The following is a 15,333-nucleotide window of genomic DNA, read 5'->3' as shown; positions in this document are numbered from 1 at the left end:
AAATATAAGGTGACTAGAATCTTAGTCACCATCTGAAGTAACTAATTAGTTGCTTATTAGTCATCAGTAGTCATCCCAAACTGACTGATAATCTCTCCTAATATTTCATATAGATGTCAAAAAAATAAATAAATGGGTGAATGCATCAAGTCTTGAGCCAATCTACAAATAAGGGGATAAAGGCCTATATCCTTGATATATCTAATATAAAACATTCAGATGTGGACAAGATGTAACATGATAGTTGAATTATACTGAAACCACATTCTTGACTTGGAACAAACTCAGATTCTTGTTGTCAATAATATGTTTTCAGTTGTAATATGGTGCAATCCATTCCAGTTCTTTTAATAAAACTTCAATTTCTTTGTGTTTATTTGTTTTCCACCACAATTTCCCATGATTCCTGTTGTACACAAATATCCATGATTACTCTTGTATTATATCAAGCTACCCCACATAAGTTGTCATCTCCATTTCTTTCCCTTATATATTGTAACTCTTTTCCCCAAAAGAAAATACACAGAGTTCCATGCTGGCTCCTTTCTTATCAGAGGCCAATCTCCAGAAAGCCATATATGAAATTAAATGAAGGTATTCATAGCCCACATCTAATTCTCTCACTTTATATTTACTGTTTTTTCAGCTTACTGCCAAGCCGGGGGGGGGGGGAAGGATGGTTTGAATGGTGGGTGGGATAACATTTAATTCCCTCCTTTCCCTAGATTCCTTTATTTATTTAGTTTAACATAAGCCTTCTGATTTTTTGTCTTCCCGTTACAGAGTAACATAACCTGCAAGGTAACCTTACGCTTAGTTAGCTTATTACACTTTGCATCTTAAGTTTCTTGACAATTTATTTTTCTTTTTATGGTCTTAAGAAAATGGAGAAACCTGTTCCATGTTGAGATCACATTTCTTTCAGACATGCAAACAAAAATATCCAGGGGTGGTCTTAACGAGTTCCAGGGATAACTACAAAGAACTATGGATGTCCATTAACCTTCTGTATTTGGTGAAGTTGGGCTTCTTTCATCAACCTGCCTTTATTTGGTGCATGAGCTGAGTCTGTGTCAAATGCCTGCTGATCTATGAAGACCAGTGGCTTGACTTTTCTTGTCTCCCGGGGCTTCTAAAGAACTTGATGGGAGAAACAAGGAAGTTGCTTTATAGTGAGCCAAACTTTGATCAACCTAGTCTTTCTTTCCTTCCTTTCTATCCAGTTTTGTGTTTAAAGCATCTTATAACAACTAATTTTTTTAAAAAAGTACGAAACCTAACAAACTTCATATAATCAAAATAAAAACCAGAATAAATGAGACACTAAAATAACTAATAATGGGAAGCTTGATGAAAGAAAGAGAGAGTGTCACGTTATCCTAAAGACTGGGAGCTCAATGCAATTTCTTAGGAATCACACCAACTATAGCATAATAGTAGAACTTCTGTCTACTTTGATCTCATCTCCTCCTGTGAGTAACTGTGAATAGTGGGAGAAGGTTCCATCAAATCATCAGGTCCTAAGTTGTTTAGGGCTTTAAAAGTTAGTTTTTTTAAATTGGTCTGGGCAGACAGTTCGTTATCCCTTGTAGATATTTAGTAGAACTGTCTATGATTTCTGTATCTTAATCTGGTCAGCAGCCTAGCAGCCGTATTTTGCAACAACTACAAATTCTAGACATATTTCAAAGTTGGTCCCATGTAAACCTCATTGCAAGCTGTACACAAGGCATGGATACTGTTGTGAGGCTGACTGACTGAGGAAGGGTCACATCTGGTCCATGTTTCAATATAAATAAATAAGCATATAAATAAACACAAAACTAGTAACAGCTGGGGATGAAGGACTACTTATCAAACTATCTTTCTGGGGGAGCTCTGAGTTATTTTTATTTAATAGTGCCTCAGTCTTACCCAGATTGAATTTCATCCTTTTCCTTCATCCAGCCTATATCAAGATTAAGCACTACTCAAGGGTACTGAATGCTTTTGTGAAGTTAAAGAAGGTAAAGAGCAACTGATCAGGATCTCATCAACACAGGAAAGCTCTGACTCCCCTGGCAGAGCAGTTTTGCAGAAAATCTAATAAATTCAGAGCTTGAGATCACAGTTTGTCCAGCTTTTCCTGGAGGTGGGCCAAATGGTAAAGCATATATTATTGAACTATATGTTCTTTCCGGTGTTGACGTACAACGCTTTCAGGAATCAGGTGTATCAAATGTAGTCTACATAGAACAGTACTGAAATATGCCATAGATTCAGGTTTTCCTTGTTCTGTGCCTTTCAATGTATTGAGCCAGTCATTAGTCAAGTTAAAAAAAAAAACAGTCAACTGTGAGGTTTTTCTACATAGCTCTTATTTTACTTCTTTCCAAACTGCCCTTTGGAAAAAAGAAAGGAAAACTATTCCTTTTGTGCTGAGTAAGCACTGTCATTAGAATAAGATTAGTTATTATCTAACAGGGGCAAACTTTCTTGCCAGTTCATCTAGATCTTGGCATATATATTCAAAGGCATTTACCATTTCCCACCATGCCTTACTGAGGATATTCATATTTTATGTGAAACTGTGATTTGGTCATGCCTGGATTGATGTTTTCGCATTAACAGTGGAAATGTTATTTTAAACTACATTCTGAAAGTACAGAATTTGACAGTTTTTGAGGAGAGCTTGAGAGCTTGAGAATAGCCAAGAGGTTGGAACGCTGGACGTTAAAGATTTAAGAAATATGTACTTTATCCATTTTTTAAAAAGCTGGTTTTTTTTTAAAAAAACTAATCAAATTGACATAATACATTTCCCTTTTGCATGAGTGTGTGTATGTATGTATACACAAACATGCAAAGTTCATTTCTCTTTTGCATATACATACACATACACATGCACATGCATATACACGTACACATATACATTTACATATACATATAAATTGTCCATTTACAAGAATGGATGATTTCTGTGTACATTTATTTATATTTTAAATTATAACAATAGTTAAATTGTAATTATATATTTAATTACAGTTATAATTGAGGTAATTTCATAATGTGGAATAGAAAAAGAGAAGGAGCCAAGAAAAGTGGAAGTTTCTCTACAAAAATCAGGGAGATGCATGTGAAAATGGGATAGGATTTCCTTTGCATGGTTATAGCTACCTTCTTGACTCTGCAGTATCAACTTCCACAGTGTTATGGAAGACCTGATTCTAGGGGTGAGTAGATACTTTTCCTTAGTTGGGCCTAGAAGACTAGATATTAGCTAAGCCCAGCATTCCCCTTTCTTCCAACACAGATCTCCTGTGAATGAATTTCTCTTCAGACATGCTACTTATCCGGCCCATTTCCCCCCCCCCCCTTACTACTAATCAAATTGGAAGTAGCAAAAAGGTCTTTGTCCACACAAAATTCTTTCAAAGTACTTAAAAGGCTGTTCAAACAACAAGCAATTGTTAAAAAAAAAATCCCAGCAGGAATACCATTTGAGGAAATCACGTATATCTTATCCTGTAAACTCATTGTCATAGCTTACTTCAAGATCTAGTATGGTTTGATATGTCATATTTTCCCATGCCCTTTTCAAGTTTGCTTCCATGGCTTGACCTCAGTGCTAGGGGTCTATTGAAAACCACAGTGCTTTTTTGGCTAAGTCTATTGCCCAATCACTTCTAATGAAAATCCAAAGAATGACAAATAGAACAGTGTGAAAGAAATTCCTGCAGCAAAACCGGTAGGTTAAGTCAACATAAAGAGGATAAAAGCATAACAAATATACCAGTGAAGTTCTGAGTTGGCTTTTATTAGAACACAGAAATGATCCATAAATGAATCTCTGTTCTCCATTATGTCTCTTTGTTTTTCGGATTTCATAACAGCTAAACTTTTAGAGAAATGCTGTTCAATATGCTTAAATGCAAAATGATCAATAGAAACTCTCTGGGACTTCATAATATGAACAGCTATACTGAATTTATTGATTCAAGTAGCACTCAACATACAACAGTTCATTTAGTGACTGCTCAAAGTTACGATGGCACTGAAAAAAAGTTACTTATAACCATTTTTCACATTTCACTGTTGCAGCCTCCCCCATGATCACATGATCAAAATTTGGATGCATGGCAACTGGCATATGGTTATCACGGTTGCAATGTCCAGGAGTCATGTGATCCCCTTTTGTGACCTTCTGACAAGCAAAGTCAATGAGGAAGCCAGATTCACTTAAACAACCATATTACTAACTTAACAGTTGCAGCGATTTATTTAACAACTGTGGCAAGAAAAGTCATAAAATGGAGCAAAATTCACTTCACTATATTCACTTCACTTAGCCACAGAAATTTGGGGCTCAGTTGTGGTCATAAGTCAAGGAAATTTCTCCTTAGTTCTAGGTTGTTTCTCTCCTTGATTAGTTTTCATTTATTGCTTCTTGTCTTGCCTTCAATTCTTGGAGAATAGTTTGACTCCCTTTTCTTTGTGGCAACCTCTGGAACACTGCTGTCATATCACCCCTAGTCCTTCTCTTCATTAAACTAGACATACCCAATTCCAGCAACTGTTCCTTATATGTTTAGTCCCTAGTCCCCTAATTATCTTTGTTGTTCTTCTCTGTACTCTTTCTAGAGTCTCAACATCTTTTTTTACATCGTGGTGACCACAACTGGATGCAGTATTCCAAGTGTGGCCTTACCAAGGCATTGTAAAATAGTAATAACACTACACATGATCTTGATTCTATCCCTCTGTTAATGCAGCCTAGTACTGTGTTGGCTTTTTTAGCAGCACACTGGTTCATATTTAAGTGATTGTCCACTAGGACTCCGAGAACCCTCTCACAGTTACTACTATTGAGCAAGGTACCACCTACACTATACCTATGCGTTTGGTTTTTCTTGCCTAAATGTAGAACCTTACTTTTTTCACCATTGAATTTCATTTTGTTAGATAGCGCCCAATGTTCAAGTCTGTCAAGTTCCTTCTATATCTTAAGCCTATTTTCTTCTGGATATTCCTGACAACTTGGTGTCATCTGCAAATTTAATGAGTTCCCCATCTACCCCCTCATCCAAATCATTGATAAAGATGTTGAAGAGTTCTGAGCCTAAAACAGAGCTTTGGGGTATCCCACTGCATACTTCCCTCCATGTAGATGCAAATCCATTGAGGACTACACGTTGAATGCAGTTGGTCAGCCAGTTATGAATTCATCTGATGATGATGCTGTCTAACCCAAATTTTTCTATTTATCAAGTAGTAGGTTGTGGTCTTCTTTATCAAATGCCTTACTGAAATCCAAGTAAATTATATCCACAGCATCCCAGTAGATGGACAGCCATCAGTTATAGATGATTTAATTTGGATTCCTGCCCAGAACAAGGAGCTGAACCTGATGGTCAAACATTAGAATGTGTGTAGGCCATCAATTTCTAAAAATCCATATCTCCATAGACATCAGAATCCTTTTAGAAATTGGAAACCAAAGCATTAAAGATATGCTCAACCAAATAGATTGGAACAATAAAAAAGTTAAAAGAAACTTTAATTCAATTTAAAAACACAATTTTAATTCAGTTTAAAAACACAACAACAATATAAAGTGTGAACTTGAACAAAGCAACTTTACAAATGTATAATAAAAAGGGAACTTTTTTCATGGGGTGAGGAAGAGAGAATAGAGAAGCAAATATAATGAAAATGATAAAGATTCATTGCACAGTTGCCTTATTTTCCTCATTTCCTTTGGTTTCCAAATTTTGGCAGGGAAGAACAATAATTAAAAAAATAAATTGTTTACAGAGAGCAGACACTCCCCCCCCCCATATGGCCCATGGCTTTTGCTGAACAGAAAAGATGCTGCAATAGCTTAGATCATTTTGTTTTACCTTTGTATTTATGTAAGTCCAAAGGCAAATATATTTGTTTTACTTTTGCCTGTCTCACAAGACAAAGTGTAGTTTTTCTCCAATGTCATTTATCCTTTCCTCCCCCCTCTCCCCGCTCAACGAATTAAGTTGTCCCTGGATTTTTTGCTACAATCCCTTCATGTTTATAATTTAGTAGGGGGTCTATGGAGTGAAATGAAAAGCACATGGCTCTGTATTTTTACACACAATGAAAGAAATATAATATGGCAGATGAATTATGTTGTTTATGGAGTTATGGCTTTTACTGAAGGACATCCTTACTGATTCAGAATTAAATCTTTCAAAATAAGCTTTGTGTTTCACCTATTGATATCAGAAAGATACAATGGAAAGAATTGTATTTGATTCTGGAGAAACTATTTCCTATGCTAATTCTAAGGAAAGGCACAATCAACTCAGCAAGTTACTGCAACCCCTGCAAGTAAATTAAAGGTAATGTTAGATTATATTTCTTATATATATTGTCTATCAGCAGAAAGTTATAAATTCATACACATGTACCATCTGGAAAAATTTGTCCCTAAAGCACAGTGTCTTTATTATTAAAAAGCAGAACTTGGAAATACAATGTGCACATCAGGCAAAAAAAATTGCATCAGAATCCCCTCAGTGAATCTGATCTATATCAAAATGCTGTGCATGTACAAACAAGCACTTATGCAAAGACAGACAGAGAAAAAACAGAGGGATGATGGGGTTAGCTGCAAATTTAGAAATCATGGCTATAATTTAAACATATCTAATGAATGTCACTAAAAGGCAGAAACATGTGACCAAATGATTATGTCTCTGCATAATTTACTGCCAGGTGCTGAGTGTTGATGGGAAGATCTCTGATATTATATACTTTCCATTAAATTAGATTTAAATTATGCAATATTAGCCAAACCTATCTGGAAAAATGATTTGGAATGGCAAAGCAACTGGATAAAATTCTGAACTTTGTTTTTTTCCCCCCAATGTACAATCTGATTTATATAATTAGTAAATACATATTACATCACATAAAACGGAGTTACTGAGATTGGACAACTCTGTGTAGAATTTAATTTAAGTTAACTCATTGGAGGGACGGAGAAAATAATTTCCTTTGCTCCTATTTTCAAAATCTGCTCTAAAATAATTCTAGAACCATAGCATTACAAACAGATTTGGCAGAATGGGAAAACTAAAAGCGAAATATAAAGCATTACAAAAATAATGTAGCATTAGCAGAATTTGTATCTTTGACTATACTGGTATACTCTATGTATCTGCTAGTTGATGGACATATGTTGAATGCAAGTCAGTGATAAAACTGGACTTCAGTTGCATTTCTGGCAAATTGGCCCCAATATGTCAAAATTAACCAGTATTGTCCCTGCTATCATCAGGGAAGACTATACTAGAATAGATGTTACTAGGGACAGCAACATTGTCTACTTTCTCCTCTTACTAAGATTCATGAATGAAAGCCTTGATTGAAGCCATGATGAGAACTGGTGGGATACAGGGATTCTTTGATTCCACATCCCAGAGTCCCAGATTATACCATGAGAAAACTCAAGCTTTAGGCCAACAGGGAAAGCCGCAGATGTTGCTTAATTATAACTCCAGCTATATCTGGCAGCTATAGGTTCCCATTGCTGCTTTACACTCTGGGGTCTACTTTGTTTGCATAGTCTCTACCTTGAAAGAATTGGTATTATTAAAAATCTGCTTCTTCCTCATACTTTGCAATGATGGGTCTATAACTTTTAATGTATATAATAATGCCATAAATACTATGTGCTTTCATCAGATTATTTTTATTTATTTATTTATTTTAACCCTGTCTTTGCTATTTTTTATAAATAATTCAAGGTGGTGAATATACTTCATCCTCCTCCTATTTTTTTTTTTACTTTTTAATAAATTACAATATATTAAACATTAAATATTTATATTTAAATATCAGTGTAAATATTACTTTTATTAATACAAATAACAAATATGTTCTATTTATATATTTTATAGCGTATACTTAGAATATATTTTTTAAGAGTGGTAAAAACCTTTCTTTCTTTACATACAAATTATTTATTGTTCCTTCTCTAGTAATAGATAAGAAGCAAAAGAATATTTGATTGGTTATGTTCCCAAGTTGGGGCCACCTCTAAAGTGACAAAATAGGTAAACTTATCCTGGATGAGATCTACGGAATCCCCAAAAAGTTTGTTTACAGTTCTTTCTTTCCTTTCCTTGGAAAAAAAAAGTTGAATTATATCAAAAGACAAAAATAATTTGTTTTTAATCCCATTCTCTATATGGTCTATTGAAGGGCATGTGAACTCTCTGAAAGTTTGACTAGAATATATCAAAAATATTAATATGTTTTTTTAAAAAATCTGTGTAATAGCAATCTAGAGTTTTTCTGTTTGGTTTCTCCTTTTTAAAAAAGCATTTACAATTTGGCTAAAGTTGCCCATTAGATTTGAAGACAGAAAATCCTCCAAATGAAAAATTGGCACATAAAAGTAATGACTGCTGAAGTTGGCAATGCTTCCTAGGAAACTGAGGTCCTTCTGGCATCTGTATTTGGAACTTCATCAAAGCTTCAAGCCTCCATTCTAAGTAACAACTGAAAAGCAAAGAGAGAGAGAGAGAGAGAGAGAGAGAGAGAGAGAGAGAGAGAGAGAGAGAGAGAGAGAATGTGTCCAGAATACCAGGTGCAGAGAAAAACTAAAAGGTTATTAGGAAATTGTAGCTGTGTTCAAGTTTCACTCCAATGAAACAATCATTTTAATGTATATGGAGGAAAAACAGTCTTTTGAGATTCAGTGAGTTCTGTTTCATTTTTCCTTCCTCTAGTATTAAATTGGAAGTGAAAGTAAGAGTAAGGTCAGAAAAATCCACAAAAGTGGACATAGCAATCTAAACTTCCAAGCTGAACTTAGGAAAAATTTAGCAATGAATGACTAAACTGTGTTAAAACAACAGAGTTTCTTTTGGCCAAATTTGACAAAAGCCCAAATTTGATTATTTCTCTGAGGTGAATATGTTCAGATTCATGCTCATAAGATAATCCCCTGAAGCTTGATCTTTCTTGTATTATTTTATTTCATACAGCAACTTCTTTGAACTGTGAGCTTTGCATATATTGGACCAGATTTCGCTTTCATGAGCGAAAAATAACTTTTACCCTTGACATTACTTGGAATGTCCTTGACACAGAGCTAATAGAATCAAAGGCAGGTTCAAGTCATCGGGCAGCTGCCAACACATTCTCTCACTGACCAGATTAGTGTGCAAAGCAAAAATGTGGAGAAAATCATGTAATTGGACATTAAACACACAAACAGTATCTTTCTCTCTTTAAGGGGAAAAAAAGCATACTATGTCATGGATTTTTGAGAGGTCCAGCTGCAAATCCTCATTTTAGGGCTGGGAAAGAAGCAATGTTGCTCTTCCCTTATTTTTAGTGGCTTAATAGCTAGAAGGAAACTGTAGTGGGATGGGCACTTTCCACTGGATTGAGCTTTTAAAATGACGATATTTTTGGCCATTTCTTCCAAAGGAGTTTGACAGCTATTTCTAACAACGTTGCCCTGAATAAATTCTCCACCTTTCCTGGGATAATTCAGATGTGAAACTGTCATAATGTTGGTTCAAAATGATAATATCACAGAGTTGGAAGAGGCCATTTAGACCACACAGACGCGGGAAAACCATCTGGCATTTCCTAGTCACAGGTGAATGATTAAGGAGGAACTGGAAGATGGAAAAAAAGGGAGGCACAAACATTATTATCCAATGGAATTCTGGAAAACAAAGATTAAATGGACTGGACATATTTACCTATGTAAGCCACTTAGGATTCATGAGGATTGTGATAGATAAATGATGATCACTACTACCTCCACAACAGTGTTCAGTTGGGGCACCAAAATTTTACTAAGCTCAAGTCATGGTAGACATCAAGTGAATTGTTAGCTTCGCTCTAGGGACCAAAAATGAGACTAGGGAAGCATCTGAAAGGACCAGTTAAATATCAGAAGAATTGAAGGAAATTAGACCAGAGATAGGCAGTCAATGTTTTGTAAAGTCCATGAATCTTCCAAGAAGTTTACATTTCAAAAATATTATAATTTAGTGTTTTCTTTTTATCAATAATCCCATTTAAAGACAAAATTAAGTTGAATATAGTAACTATTTGAAACAGTTTGTTTAGTTTGGTTGAGTTTAGTTGGAGTTGTGTTCAGTTCAGATGGAGCGGGAACTCACAGCATACCTTCCCAGGAAGAATGCACAAATCAGTTGAATCTGTCTGGGAGAGATGGTCGTATAGGTACCCAGGAGTTAAACCATGTAAGACTTCATAGTTTATAACCAACACTTTGGATTGAATCCAGAATCAATTCTGGTAGCCAATGTAGTGATCAAAGAATTATACAGCTTAATTTAATCCACTGATAGCATCCTGCCTTCTGTCTTTTTAATCAACAGTAATCTTTGAGTCATCGTCAAAGGAAGCTCTTTGTTGAATGAGCTGCAGTAAACTAATCACATGGTGATAAGGGTATGAATCACATTAATTAAGATTTCTTGATCTGCATATATGATGCATGACACAGTTATACAAGTTAGGCTGAAAATGTGTGACTGACTCCAAGTGAACTTCTGTGGCTACGAATGGATTTAAATCTGAGATTCCTATTACCTTAAGTCAAACCCAGATACTCATCAACATCACATTGTGGATGAATTGCTCACCGACCTGCCATCCACCAGCAACAGGTGAACACCAAGTAGGCCAGCTATTCAGCAGCTGTCTGAGAGTGATTTAGCTGAAGCACAGCTGCAGCAGGACAGCCCTGAGACTTCAGATGGTGAAAGCATGCAGCTTAGCCCATTGGCAATGAGGAAGAGGAACTGCCTTCTGCACCTGATCCAAGAATAAGTAGGGCAGAGAAAAGGCAGGAGGCAGAATGGACTTCCAGAAGCAGCATCCACACAGAGAACTGGTTGTTCACATATTCTAAGCTATTCTCCAAAGCACTTGAAGGCAGGACAAGAAGCAATGGATGGAAACTAACCAAAGAGAGAAGCAACCTAGAACTAAGGAGAAATTTCCTGACAGAACAATTATTCAGTGGAACAAGGTGCCTCCAGAAGCTGTGAAGCTTTTAAGAATGGACAGCCATTTGTCTGAAATGGTATAGGGTTTCCTGCCTGAGCAGATGACCTCCAAGGTCCCTTCCAACCTTTTTTTAATTATTATTATTATTATTATTATTACTATTACTATTATTATTAATCATTGCATAGTCAGCCAGATGTTCAGACTGGATTTGGCATTTTTGTCTACCTATCAAGTCCTTCCCAAGGACCTGGGATAGGCAGATGTGGATGTTTGATGGTATTACAGATATTATCGCAGGATGGAAGCAGTTCCTAGTAAGGCTGCCTTTTGCAATTGACTAATGGTGAATTTGTCAATGCCAGTGGTGTTCAAGTGGTGCTCTAGTGGTTTTGGGATTGCACCCAAGGTGCCTATTACTACAATAACAACAACAACAATAATTGAATCCCATCACTGGAGATGATGCTGGGAATGTGTTTGTTTTCTTGCTGTGTGTTCTTGCCTTGAACTTCATATTGTGTCTCTTCAGCTGTTGCCTTTGCTTGCCTTGCCTTTGCCTGTGGATTTGCCTTTGACTTGAAACTTGCCTTTGCTTTGGGAACTTGCTTTTACCTGGTGGATTGGACTTGCCTTTGCCTTGAAGACTAGTATTGACTTCATTTAAATACCCTATGGAACTCATTGGAGTTGAGCTGGTGCAGGCACAGGGAATTGCTGGGAAATACCAATTTAGGCCAAGAATCCTTAATAAAGACTCCTTGTACCTTGGTGTGTATCTGTCAGTGGGTCAATATACCATCCTTCCCAAAGCTTCTTGTGCTACAGCCCACAAGTATGCAACATACATTTTAGCTGCACAGGATATGCATTTCTGTTGCCTTGGATATTATATACACTTGCTCCATTCACCTTCTAACACCCACTTTAATTCCCTTCCTGGGTCTCCCTCGCACTAAGACCTAATGAAGACCCCCTTTATAATCCACTTGCAATTCTTTCATACTGGGAATGGCAACTTCCTCTCCATCCTTTCATTTCTAGTCTTTCAACATTCTTTTTCTGGTGCTGCTATGTCTGCAAGCCTCTGGTATGCTTTCTATCTCCAAGCTGGCCTTGTGGGATTCCAGTCCTCTTCTCAAGACTCATCAGATGCACCGAATTCATCTGGGCCTCTTCCTCTTTTGATGGTAAAATTGTACTAATTTCCTCGAATTTCCTGATTTCTTGATCCCCATTGAATTTAATAATCTCTAAGTAGACTATCCGTGTAATGTATACTTAAAGAATCAAAGTAGTCAGATTCATCCCACATAAAATACATAGCATCCATCTTTTGATTCGGCAATCATTTATTTTCCTTGCTTTATTTGTTCATTTATTTATTCATTGAAAAATCCCGTTTGATGCCAGGATGAAACATAGAACTGAAATGACTTAGATCACTCTCCTGCACATGCTTTCCAAGAAGGAAAACTGAGATCAAATACATCTTATACCCAAGGGCATTAGTATAAGATCACAGCTTTAGTCACAAAATGCAACTTTATTTTTATAACTGTTTGTCCGTGCCATGGCATACTTCAGTACATTTTGTACATAATGTTATATTTATATCTTGAGTGTGTTATGGATACCAATTCTTTCTCCAGGCATATTTATATCTTCAGTTTCATGCAGTGCTAAACATATTCCTGAGAAGTGAACTCACTGAGTTCAGTGAAAAATCTCAGGTGAATGAAGCACCAAAACTCCAGATGAATAAACAAAACTGAACTCTTTCTCCCAGCTCCCAAAACATTTAAGCACACAGAATCCTTTTCAAATGAAGAAGAAAAAAGAGGAGAAACTTCTTTTTAGATCATAGGTTGGATAAGAACCATCTCTTCTTGCCTTTTTCACTTTGTGAAGGCAAAGGGAAACTTGGCTAGCCTTTGAAAGGCATAAATTAGGAGAGGCGGAGCTTAGAAAAGGTCCGTTGGAGCCCCAGCATAAAAGAGTTCAAATGCTGAGCTTTCAGCTGTTTGAGATAAAAGTTCTACAGCTTTCCAATCTTCCTTTTTGCTTCTGCCAATAACCAGGGGGAGGGCTTTGTGCAATTTACCGCCAAGGAAATAACAGAGATAAATAAAGCAGAATAAATACATGCTGGACTGAATAGATAGTAATTCTATCTGACTATCGAAAATATCAAAGGATACATCTCTCTCTTTTTACACTCACACACATCCACTCATCCACCGACACACACACACAGAGGGAGGGCGATATTTGAAATATAAAGGTTGCCTTTACCCATATGACATAGGACTGGGTTATTTGAGGGATGGTTCTCTCTAATTACATTGTTCGGTCCCATTAGGACCAGCAAGAGGCTCATATTATGAGACCAGTCTACAAAAAAGTGTAGAAGAAAGCTTTTTCAGCCAAGGTGCCTGCCCTGTGGAACATTATCCCCACCCCCCAGTCCCTAGATTGGCCTGATCCATCAGCCTTAGAAGAGAATATTTGTAGCTCAGGTTTGAAATGAGGAGTTCTGGGTGCTCTCCAAGCTTGGTTGTTTTCTTGCAAATGCTTCATTACCCAAACTAGGTAACATCATGGATTTTTTCCCCTTTTATATACAGGGCAAGCCACTAGTGTATAAAACGAGAGCAAACCCCACTGCTTTCTATCATTGATAATGTTACCTAACTTGGTAGTGAAATGCCTTCAAGAAAACAACTAAGGGAATAGCCAGGTCCTGCCTCTCAGCCTTTTTAAAAAGATTTTTTGATCCCACCTTTAATATTTTTTCTTTAATGTCTACCCACTGCATTGTTTTTCCTGTCAAAATCTGAGATGGAAGTGTTTCCGTTAAAAACCAGTAAAACATTGAGATAAAAGAGTTTTACCCCCAATTTTACCTAAAGGTAAAATTCAGCCTCAAGTGACTGGAAAACAATAAAATTTTGCCCTTATTATTATTTTTTTAAAGTCCAGTAGGAAATAAAGTAGCTTAGGGGCATGAAAAATGATCTACTGAAGGAAACCTCTTTTTCCCTTAATAAAGGAATGAATCATAACATACAAATGAAATATGTTCCTGTTCATTTGTGCTATGCTTGGTACTCTAACAAACAGCTATTGATTTGGGGGAAACAATTACAGCAGAACTATTGTAAGAAATAAACAAGAGAATTCCGGTTGCAAAGTCTTTCTCCAGGCAATTTTAGCCTTGGAAAACACCAAGAGAGATCGGTTGTCCAGAGTGAGTGAAGGGAAAGAAATATGCCCACAACATTTTATTTTTTGGAAGTGATGCACAGTTAGGCATGAACTAACAGATTTGCTGGGATGGGTTCTGCAGCCAGCACAAACAAGTGAGTAAAGAGTGATTGCTTGTACGGAGTGAGGCAAGGAAGGCATTCCATAACAAAGCATCCTGATTTCTGAGCTGTTAGTCGTCACCGATTCCCATATATTACCGTTTTCCCCAAAACAGGAAAATAAGACTTAGCCCACATTTTAAGTTAATCTAACTTTTCCAAATCTCTCCTTTTCTCTCTCCAATTCTTCATTCTTCTTGCTTCTTTGTTGGGAGAGATGGGTGTGAAGGACTCACAGAACTGTAATAAAAGTCCTTCTTGGCCAATTTGCGATGAGGAGCTTTTAAATTATACAGATAAGTTCTGCCTTATGTAGAGGCTTTTAGAACTGAAGGCAATGAAAACATTATTGAAAGAAGCAACTGAACATGCTGTCATAGGAATGATTGTTGTAGTTTTGCTCTTACTATTATTGTTCCTGTGAAAACTAGCCTCGCTTTTTATAGGGTTCTAAAATATAATTTATTGTGAAGCCATATTAATCATAACCATCTTGTGTACATTTGCCCTTCACTTTAATTTAGACTGTATTCAAGCCAATATTTGTTCAGTCCAAGGCTGTGACTTGTTTTATAGAAGAAACCAGCTCATAGAACAGCAGTGACCCCTACCTGGCTGTAAAGTCAACAGTTATAGCTATAATTTCTGATTTCCAAAGACCTAAACCTCATGCTGAGAACTTTGAACATCATTTATAACTTCTTGGAATGTGTTTATGAGAGGGAGGGAAGAATCCAAAGCCACTTAGTAAAAAGCATGAGCAACTATTTTATGCTGGTTTTTCTCCTCCCATAGCCAAACCATATGAATCCTCTAATGATTTCACTAAAAAGTCTTTCTTGGCAGAATCCTACTTTTCCCTTCCCAATAAAGCAATTTTTTACCAGAATAGTCTGAAAAATAAGGAAATCAAAGACTGTATCAAATTTAAAATGCAAACCAATAT

The sequence above is a fragment of the Crotalus tigris genome, unplaced genomic scaffold, assembly GCF_016545835.1.
Source record: "Crotalus tigris isolate CLP2741 ecotype Arizona unplaced genomic scaffold, ASM1654583v1 scf7180000023617.9722795, whole genome shotgun sequence".
NCBI lineage: Eukaryota > Metazoa > Chordata > Lepidosauria > Squamata > Viperidae > Crotalus > Crotalus tigris.
The sequence above is the reverse complement of the archived record's forward strand: the minus strand, read 5'-3'. Positions refer to the sequence as shown.